This window comes from Argopecten irradians, unplaced genomic scaffold, assembly GCF_041381155.1.
Source record: "Argopecten irradians isolate NY unplaced genomic scaffold, Ai_NY scaffold_0018, whole genome shotgun sequence".
NCBI lineage: Eukaryota > Metazoa > Mollusca > Bivalvia > Pectinida > Pectinidae > Argopecten > Argopecten irradians.
The window spans coordinates 400,952-412,390 of NW_027187485.1; the positions used below are offsets into that span (position 1 = coordinate 400,952).

The following is an 11,439-nucleotide window of genomic DNA, read 5'->3' on the forward strand; positions in this document are numbered from 1 at the left end:
AAAGTTCACGGAAACTGCATAGTTTGGCTACAATGAAGAGTATAAGTCGTATAATAGTGAAATAAAAACAAAATTTGGACAATACGGGTAGGTTGCCCTATATGAGACTACTAGGCAACTTTCTATACGGCTAGATTCCCTTGCCTAAAATACCCGGGTATCTTACGTACGTTTGTTAAAAAGTTCACTTAAACTGCACATTTTGGCTATAATTGATAGTATTAGTCATTTACTAGTGAAATAAAAACAAAATTTGGACAATACGGGTAGGTTGCCCTATATGAGACTACTAGGCAACTTTCTATACGGCTAGATTCCCTTGCCTAAAATACCCGGGTATCTTACGTACGTTTGTTAAAAAGTTCACGGAAAATGCACAGTTTGGCTTCAATGGAGATTATAATTCGTTTAGTATTGAAATCAGAACGAAAATTTTGGACAATATAGGTAGGTCACCCTATATAAGACTACTAAAAACGTTCTATACGGCTAGATTCCCTTGCCTAAAATACCCGGGTATTTTACGCACGTTTGTTTAAAAGTTCACGGAAACTGCATAGTTTGGCTACAATGAAGAGTATAAGTCGTATAATAGTGAAATAAAAACAAAATTTGGACAATACGGGTAGGTTGCCCTATATGAGACTACTAGGCAACTTTCTATACGGCTAGATTCCCTTGCCTAAAATACCCGGGTATCTTACGTGCGTTTGTTAAAAAGTTCACTTAAACTGCACAGTTTTGCTATAATTGATAGTATTAGTCATTTACTAGTGAAATAAAAACAAAATTAGGACAATACGGGTAGGTCACCCTATATAAGACTACTAAAAACGTTCTATACGGCTAGATTCCCTTGCCTAAAATACCCGGGTATTTTACGCACGTTTGTTAAAAAGTTCACGGAAACTGCATAGTTTGGCTACAATGAAGAGTATAAGTCGTATAATAGTGAAATAAAAACAAAATTTGGACAATACGGGTAGGTTGCCCTATATGAGACTACTAGGCAACTTTCTATACGGCTAGATTCCCTTGCCTAAAATACCCGGGTATCTTACGTACGTTTGTTAAAAAGTTCACTTAAACTGCACAGTTTGGCTATATTGGATAGTATTAGTCATTTACTAGTGAAATAAAAACAAAATTTGGACAATACGGGTAGGTCACCCTATATAAGACTACTAAAAACGTTCTATACGGCTAGATTCCCTTGCCTAAAATACCCGGGTATTTTACGCACGTTTGTTAAAAAGTTCACGGAAACTGCATAGTTTGGCTACAATGAAGAGTATAAGTCGTATAATAGTGAAATAAAAACAAAATTTGGACAATACGGGTAGGTTGCCCTATATGAGACTACTAGGCAACTTTCTATACGGCTAGATTCCCTTGCCTAAAATACCCGGGTATCTTACGTACGTTTGTTAAAAAGTTCACTTAAACTGCACTGTTTGACTATAATTGATAGTATTAGTCATTTACTAGTGAAATAAAAACAAAATTAGTACAATACGGGTAGGTCGCCCTATATAAGACTACTAAAAACGTTCTATACGGCTAGATTCCCTTGCCTAAAATACCCGGGTATCTTACGCACGTTTGTTAAAAAGTTCACGGAAACTGCATAGTTTGGCTACAATGAAGAGTATAAGTCGTATAATAGTGAAATAAAAACAAAATTTGGACAATACGGGTAGGTTGCCCTATATGAGACTACTAGGCAACTTTCTATACGGCTAGATTCCCTTGCCTAAAATACCCGGGTATTTTACGTACTCTTATTAAAAAGTTCACTTAAACTGCACAGTTTGGCTATATTGGATAGTATTAGTCATTTACTAGTGAAATAAAAACAAAATTTGGACAATACGGGTAGGTCACCCTATATAAGACTACTAAAAACGTTCTATACGGCTAGATTCCCTTGCCTAAAATACCCGGGTATTTTACGTACGTTTGTTAAAAAGTTCACTTAAACTGCACAGTTTGGCTATAATGGATAGTATTAGTCATTTACTAGTGAAATAAAAACAAAATTTGGACAATACGGGTAGGTCACCCTATATAAGACTACTAAAAACGTTCTATACGGCTAGATTCCCTTGCCTAAAATACCCGGGTATTTTACGCACGTTTGTTAAAAAGTTCACGGAAACTGCATAGTTTGGCTACAATGAAGAGTATAAGTCGTATAATAGTGAAATAAAAACAAAATTTGGACAATACGGGTAGGTTGCCCTATATGAGACTACTAGGCAACTTTCTATACGGCTAGATTCCCTTGCCTAAAATACCCGGGTATCTTACGTACGTTTGTTAAAAAGTTCACTTAAACTGCATAGTTTGACTATAATTGATAGTATTAGTCATTTACTAGTGAAATAAAAACAAAATTAGGACAATACGGGTAGGTCGCCCTATATAAGACTACTAAAAACGTTCTATACGGCTAGATTCCCTTGCCTAAAATACCCGGGTATCTTACGCACGTTTGTTAAAAAGTTCACGGAAACTGCATAGTTTGGCTACAATGAAGAGTATAAGTCGTATAATAGTGAAATAAAAACAAAATTTGGACAATACGGGTAGGTTGCCCTATATGAGACTACTAAAAACTTTCTATACGGCTAGATTCCCTTGCCTAAAATACCCGGGTATCTTACGTACGTTTGTTAAAAAGTTCACTTAAACTGCACAGTTTGGCTATAATTGGATAGTATTAGTCATTTACTAGTGAAATAAAAACAAAATTTGGAACAATATAGGTAGGTCACCCTATATAAGACTACTAAAAACGTTCTATACGGCTAGATTCCCTTGCCTAAAATACCCGGGTATTTTACGCACGTTTGTTAAAAAGTTCACGGAAACTGCATAGTTTGGCTACAATGAAGAGTATAAGTCGTATAATAGTGAAATAAAAACAAAATTTGGACAATACGGGTAGGTTGCCCTATATGAGACTACTAGGCAACTTTCTATACGGCTAGATTCCCTTGCCTAAAATACCCGGGTATCTTACGTACGTTTGTTAAAAAGTTCACTTAAACTGCACTGTTTGGCTATATGATTGATAGTATTAGTCATTTACTAGTGAAATAAAAACAAAATTAGTACAATACGGGTAGGTCGCCCTATATAAGACTACTAAAAACGTTCTATACGGCTAGATTCCCTTGCCTAAAATACCCGGGTATCTTACGTACGTTTGTTAAAAAGTTCACGGAAAATGCACAGTTTGGCTTCAATGGAGATTATAATTCGTTTAGTATTGAAATCAGAACGAAATTTGGACAATATAGGTAGGTCACCCTATATAAGACTACTAAAAACGTTCTATACGGCTAGATTCCCTTGCCTAAAATACCCGGGTATTTTACGCACGTTTGTTAAAAAGTTCACGGAAACTGCATAGTTTGGCTACAATGAAGAGTATAAGTCGTATAATAGTGAAATAAAAACAAAATTTGGACAATACGGGTAGGTTGCCCTATATGAGACTACTAGGCAACTTTCTATACGGCTAGATTCCCTTGCCTAAAATACCCGGGTATCTTACGTGCGCTTGTTAAAAAGTTCACTTAAACTGCACAGTTTTGCTATAATTGATAGTATTAGTCATTTACTAGTGAAATAAAAACAAAATTAGGACAATACGGGTAGGTCACCCTATATAAGACTACTAAAAACGTTCTATACGGCTAGATTCCCTTGCCTAAAATACCCGGGTATTTTACGCACGTTTGTTAAAAAGTTCACGGAAACTGCATAGTTTGGCTACAATGAAGAGTATAAGTCGTATAATAGTGAAATAAAAACAAAATTTGGACAATACGGGTAGGTCGCCTTATATAAGACTACTAAAAACGTTCTATACGGCTAGATTCCCTTGCCTAAAATACCCGGGTATCTTACGTGCGTTTGTTAAAAAGTTCACTTAAACTGCACAGTTTGGCTATAATTGATAGTATTAGTCATTTACTAGTGAAATAAAAACAAAATTAGGACAATACGGGTAGGTCACCCTATATAAGACTACTAAAAACGTTCTATACGGCTAGATTCCCTTGCCTAAAATACCCGGGTATTTTACGCACGTTTGTTAAAAAGTTCACGGAAACTGCATAGTTTGGCTACAATGAAGAGTATAAGTCGTATAATAGTGAAATAAAAACAAAATTTGGACAATACGGGTAGGTTGCCCTATATGAGACTACTAGGCAACTTTCTATACGGCTAGATTCCCTTGCCTAAAATACCCGGGTATCTTACGTACGTTTGTTAAAAAGTTCACTTAAACTGCACTGTTTGACTATAATTGATAGTATTAGTCATTTACTAGTGAAATAAAAACAAAATTAGTACAATACGGGTAGGTCGCCCTATATAAGACTACTAAAAACGTTCTATACGGCTAGATTCCCTTGCCTAAAATACCCGGGTATTTTACGCACGTTTGTTAAAAAGTTCACGGAAAACTGCATAGTTTGGCTACAATGGAGAGTATAAGTCGTTTAATAGTGAAATAAAAACAAAATTTGGACAATACGGGTAGGTTCCCCTATATAAGACTACTAAAAACGTTCTATACGGCTAGATTCCCTTGCCTAAAATACCCGGGTATTTTACGCACGTTTGTTAAAAAGTTCACGGAAACTGCATAGTTTGGCTACAATGAAGAGTATAAGTCGTTTAATAGTGAAATAAAAACAAAATTTGGACAATACGGGTAGGTTGCCCTATATGAGACTACTAGGCAACTTTCTATACGGCTAGATTCCCTTGCCTAAAATACCCGGGTATCTTACGTACGTTTGTTAAAAAGTTCACTTAAACTGCACTGTTTGACTATAATTGATAGTATTAGTCATTTACTAGTGAAATAAAAACAAAATTAGTACAATACGGGTAGGTCGCCCTATATAAGACTACTAAAAACGTTCTATACGGCTAGATTCCCTTGCCTAAAATACCCGGGTATCTTACGTACGTTTGTTAAAAAGTTCACGGAAAATGCACAGTTTGGCTTCAATGGAGATTATAATTCGTTTAGTATTGAAATCAGAACGAAATTTGGACAATATAGGTAGGTCACCCTATATAAGACTACTAAAAACGTTCTATACGGCTAGATTCCCTTGCCTAAAATACCCGGGTATCTTACGCACGTTTGTTAAAAAGTTCACGGAAACTGCATAGTTTGGCTACAATGAAGAGTATAAGTCGTATAATAGTGAAATAAAAACAAAATTTGGACAATACGGGTAGGTTGCCCTATATGAGACTACTAGGCAACTTTCTATACGGCTAGATTCCCTTGCCTAAAATACCCGGGTATCTTACGTGCGTTTGTTAAAAAGTTCACTTAAACTGCACAGTTTTGCTATAATTGATAGTATTAGTCATTTACTAGTGAAATAAAAACAAAATTTGGACAATACGGGTAGGTCGCCCTATATAAGACTACTAAAAACGTTCTATACGGCTAGATTCCCTTGCCTAAAATACCCGGGTATTTTACGCACGTTTGTTAGAAAGTTCACGGAAACTGCATGGTTTGGCTACAATGAAGAGCATAAGTCGTATAATAGTGAAATAAAAAAACAAAATTTTGGACAATACGGGTAGGTTGCCCTATATGAGACTACTAGGCAACTTTCTATACGGCTAGATTCCCTTGCCTAAAATACCCGGGTATTTTACGTACGTTTGTTAAAAAGTTCACTTAAACTGCACAGTTTGGCTATAATTGATAGTATTAGTCATTTACTAGTGAAATAAAAACAAAATTAGGACAATACGGGTAGGTCGCCCTATATAAGACTACTAAAAACGTTCTATACGGCTAGATTCCCTTGCCTAAAATACCCGGGTATTTTACGCACGTTTGTTAGAAAGTTCACGGAAACTGCATAGTTTGGCTACAATGAAGAGTATAAGTCGTATAATAGTGAAATAAAAACAAAATTTGGACAATACGGGTAGGTTGCCCTATATGAGACTACTAGGCAAATTTCTATACGGCTAGATTCCCTTGCCTAAAATACCCGGGTATTTTGCGTACTCTTATTAAAAAGTTCACTTAAACTGCACAGTTTGGCTATATTGGATAGTATTAGTCATTTACTAGTGAAATAAAAACAAAATTAGGACAATACGGGTAGGTCACCCTATATAAGACTACTAAAAACGTTCTATACGGCTAGATTCCCTTGCCTAAAATACCCGGGTATCTTACGTACGTTTGTTAAAAAGTTCATGGAAAATGCACAGTTTGGCTTCAATGGAGATTATAAGTCGTATGATAGTGAAATAAAAACAAAATTTGGACAATACGGGTAGGTTGCCCTATATGAGACTACTATGTAACTTTCTATACGACTACATTCTTTTGCCTAAAATACCCGGATATTTTGCAAACTTTTTTTTTCTTTTAATGATCAGGGAAACTGCACAGTTTGGGTACGATGGAATGGATTATTCGTTTAATAGTGAAATTAGAACAAAATTTGGTCAATACGGGTAGGTCGCCCTAAATGCGACTCTATACGGCTTGATTCCCTTGCCTGAAATACCCGGATCTTTTGCAAATGTTTTTTTTTTTTCAAAATGTTCAGAGAAACTGCACAGTTTGGCTACAATTGAGAATATCATTCGCTTAAATGTAAAACTAGAACACTTGAATTTGGGTTGCCCTATATGAGACTACTTAAAACGTTCTATACGGGTAGATGTCTACTTTCACTGTGAGACTACACAGTGAAAGTCAAGTCAAAAGTACATTTATCCTGATAAAAATGATTCTTTATTTCTTCTAACATGTAAACAAAGCTGGGAGACTTCGATTAATATATACAGAATATATATATATATATATATATATTACAAGGTGTTCAATAAATGACAATCTAAATTGATACTGTTGGGCTATTACCAATCTGATTGAAATACAGACCTTAATGCAGTGATAGTAAGGATCTGTATTTTAATCAGATTGGGGCTGTTACTGAACGTTTAATGAAAAGGTGACGACTACCATCTGTAAGTATAAGTACACCAAAAGAGCAATACTTGGAGTGGGCGGGGGGTTGCCCCCTCCTCCTGTTCCCGAGGGGGGGGGGGGGGGCTTAACATGTCCCATTTTCGGCGACTGAAATGTTATAATAATGCACATTTGAAAGAAAAGAAAAAAGAGTCCTCCTGCACATTTTCGTACTTCATTTTAGAAAAACTACCGCAGCGCGGCGCTTAAGTCCTAAAACATTCAAGCACGTAATGTTCAAACCTTTAATGATAAAAATTCAATACACATGAACCAGACTAAAATATCCATCAAGTGATTCTACTATTTCAAAAAAAGTATTTAAAAAATTATTTTGTTTATATGTCTTAGCAAGACAATAAATCCGTAATTTTTTTAGTTACACAACAATGTACCGATGGTGTGAAGCAGTTTGTTGAGATCGAGCAGGGTTGCATAATGATATGACGACATTCACAATGATCATTTCTAAATGCAGGTAACTTAAATAGAAAAAATGCCATCTTAAGAACGCTTTAAAATCATCAAATTGCATCTTAGTCCCCCCCCACACACACACACAAATCACAAGATTTTTTCTGTATTCTAAATCCATCTAACTCTCTCAATGTGACCCAATCAGTTGTTGTGATATAAAAACATTCATTATTTACTTAATGATTGTTTTCTCACCTAAAACCCATGTGTTTCCATAGTGATGACATAGATTGAGCGATCACAAAGTTTTGATCAGAATTGTCATTGCTTATAATCCGTTTCCATAGTGATGACCTATAATGACCAGCAGAGTTTTGGTCTGAAAAGCATATCATCTAACACCCCTCGGTTTCTATAGAGATTACTAAAATCAATTGTTACAGAGTTGCAATATGAACATTTCTCACATTTAACCCCTGTTTCTATGGTGATGACTTTTACTCTCTTTTATTACAATGACTTCAGTTTTGATATGTCTGTCTGACTTTCTTTCTTTACTTTATTGGCCAGATAATTCAGTCAGCAGTAGACAAGGTAAAGGCCACTGGTGTCGACATTCCACTACAGAAAGCCGTAGAGGACGAGATCTCAGGTCACACATTCCAGGGTGACCGCGCCATCATCACCAGTATTCTACGTAACCATAACGCTGTCTCTAAGCCTGACTACTCCACCATGCACTTTGATCCAGTGAAACAGTTTGGCTGGAATACAATCGTGGTGGATGGATATGACCAAGTTCTAGACGCGTAAGATCATCATTAAGATCTTCTCCTCTAATACTTTCTGTCTTGATGATTTTCACTCGTTAAAAGATTTTCTTTCTTATATCTGTGAAGTCTTTGTTTCTTACAACCATGACGTAGATTGTAGAACATGTAACATATTGTGTGATAACATGCCTTTATAAATAGGAGTAATTTGCAGTATCAAGTTTCAGTTACTCGCTAACAGTATTACGTATTACAATATCATGTTACTATAATACATTTACATTAGATGTATGTACTAGAAAGGTAGTTGGGAGAGGAGACAAAGTCAGCAGGAATTAGGTATGTAAACTACATACTATGCATCATCCTATTCAGAAGACATCATTAAACAATTTAGTTAACTCAAGTTCCTGACATTGTTGATTGTTTTATTTCCAGTATTGTATCTGGACTAGGGAGTGAGCTACCTCTATAGTGAGCTATCAGTCTGAATCAAATTGTCAGACAGATCAAAATCGACTCTAAGAAGAAGAAAGTGATTGTGCGTACTAAGGACCTAAATCAGGTCAGTGCTGACCTAGTTATCGTGGCCGTCCCCGTAGGCGTACTGAGGAGTGAGGCTGTACTGTTTGAACCCGTACTTCCTAAGGAGTGGTACAAGGCCGTGAAGGAGCTCGGTAACCATCTACTATGAAGATTTTATAATTCTTCTGATATCTAGTGACTTCCTCATTATATGTGAGCGATTTTTATGGGCGGATCTAAACAACTTATAAATTATTACAGCGTTATATAAACCATGATGTCACTGACGTGACGTCAGGATTTGAGACAAAATGGCTGCCTCTGCTGGATTTCCACAACATTGTTTTAAAATCAGAGCTCTTGAAATGTATTTTCATGTTTTAGTAATATAAGAAAAAAGCTTTAGTATGTTTTCATTTTAAATCTTTCTTAGGGTCATTGATAATTTTTAAAATGTCAAAGATCACTTTTAAAGGTTTTGCCACTATAATCATGATACTTAGAAACTGTTTCTTAGAATTATCTTTCTTTCCCTTTAACCGTGGCCATTTTCGTTTATTCGGAACAATCGGTTCGACCGTTTGTAAAAGTCATTATTTCAAGTATAAAACCTGACTGACCTGCAGTTTATGATGCAGGCCTGTGATGACTTGCCTGAAAACAATATAAAATTACCAGGTTCGCCTTTCATTCATAAACAAACAACTAGGTCCAACCATTCAAACCGTATAATGGAAAACGGCCCTTATTATACATATCTGCTTATGAAATATGAACCTTGGCTGACCTTGGATTATCAATGAAATAATGATTATGAAGGCTTTAGAGACTTTGTGAAGACATGTCTAAAGGCAGCGTGATGGAGAAATTTTAAAATGTGCCAACCAACTCTGGTCATAAATGGCATACATCTACTTAGTTTATCAAACAATTCTTTGTGCTGAAGTATTCACCAGATTGTTGACAAACAAAGACTGTCAATTCTGTTTCATTTTGAGTCGGGCAAAATGTGGTTTCTTAATTGCGTTTTCATCATTATGAAGACAATTGGGTTACATATATGGTATTTAAAGATGCTCCGTCGCAGGAACAGACGATTTAGTATTTTTCTTCGGTTACAAAAGTTACTTACTTTACACCATTACCACCATTGAATAGTTCTTCTCATTTTACTTCAAGATAAAAGTATTTAAGATAATTATTTGCATCCCTATAAAATTCTGTGACACTATGTCCTATATGGAATGAAGTACTGATTGCACATGCACCAAAAGCAAACTAAATTATCTCATATTAATTTTTGCGTTAATTAGACATATATGTACACGATTAAACACCAATTTTTGTTCCAATAATGAGTATCGATTTTTTGCTCTGTCATTGGTGGTGCATCTTTAACTCTTCTGAATATTGTAACTCAAAAGAAAAATGTCTTTTAATATGATATTTATGACATTGCTTAACTGACCAGTAATGTGATCAAATGTATCGTACAGGTGTCTACGATTCACAGAAAGTAATTGTCGGGTTTTCTGAGGCGTTCTGGCCGAGTGACGTCGGCGTGTTTACCATGACAACACACCAGAGGGGGAGGAGCCATTCATTCAGACATGGTTCAACATGCAGAATCTGGTTGATCGGCCATTTCTGGTTGGTTCGTTATACGATAAAGCAGCTATCAATTTGGAACAGACTCCGATAGAGGAATTCAAAGAACTAGGTAGGCCGTAAAGATTACTGTATTCCGTATTTGCATATTACAGAGTTATCTACCCTTGCAAGTAAGTTTTGATTGTGATACAATGTGTTTATGAACACGTCATATTTTATTTTCAGAGCAAATGGCACAAGTTTTCCTTTGATATACCTACCAGCAAGGGTAGATAACTCTGTAATATGCAAAGATGTTTTATTGGGACAAAAAAACACTTCAAATTAAGGTACACTGTATAATGATTCAACGGTATTCTTCCAGTATTAACATGATTCATAACTTAACAAAACATATATATGTATAAAAATGATTATCTGCTCCATATTAGATCAGTTCTAAATTAAGATTGATTCTGTGACCGAGAGTGTCTATTGAATATTGTGAACATGACGAGATCAGTAAAGAAAGAAACACAAATGGTTTGATATTTTGTATCACACAGACAGGACATTTAAAATTAAGACTTTAAACAATTAAATTTAAATTTTTTTAAATGTTATTGACAGAGTTGTTGCCCTTTATAATTTCATGTCCATGGAACATAATTAGTTATTGTCTCTTCTTTCTTACATTTTAAAACTCTACTTACTATTATTTTCAGTGATAAAAACTTTGGGGAAGTTGTTTGGTGGAGAAGATTTGGTGAGACAGTATAATCTGACAACTATAGTGAGATCCCAATGGACTAGAGACCCCTTCTCTATGGGGTCTGGGGCGTACCCTAGGTCAGGTAAGTAACATGGTGAGATCCCAGTGGACCAGTGATCCCTTCTCTATGGGGTCTGGGGCATACCCTAGGGCAGGTAGGTCACATGGTGAGATCCCAGTGGACCAGTGACCCTTTCTCTGTGGGGTCTGGGGCGTACCCTAGGGCAGGTAAGTCACATAGTGAGATCCCAGTGGACCAGTGACCCCTTCTCTATGGGGTCTGGGGCGTACCCTAGGGCAGGTAAGTCACATAGTGA

General features: G+C 36.0%; 1 pseudogene; it reads left to right on the top strand.

Annotated features, from left to right (window-relative positions):
• Positions 1-7,517: 7,517 nt before the first annotated feature.
• LOC138311368 (uncharacterized) lies at positions 7,518-11,426 on the top strand (annotated as a pseudogene).
• The last annotated feature ends 13 nt before the right edge of the window (positions 11,427-11,439 follow it).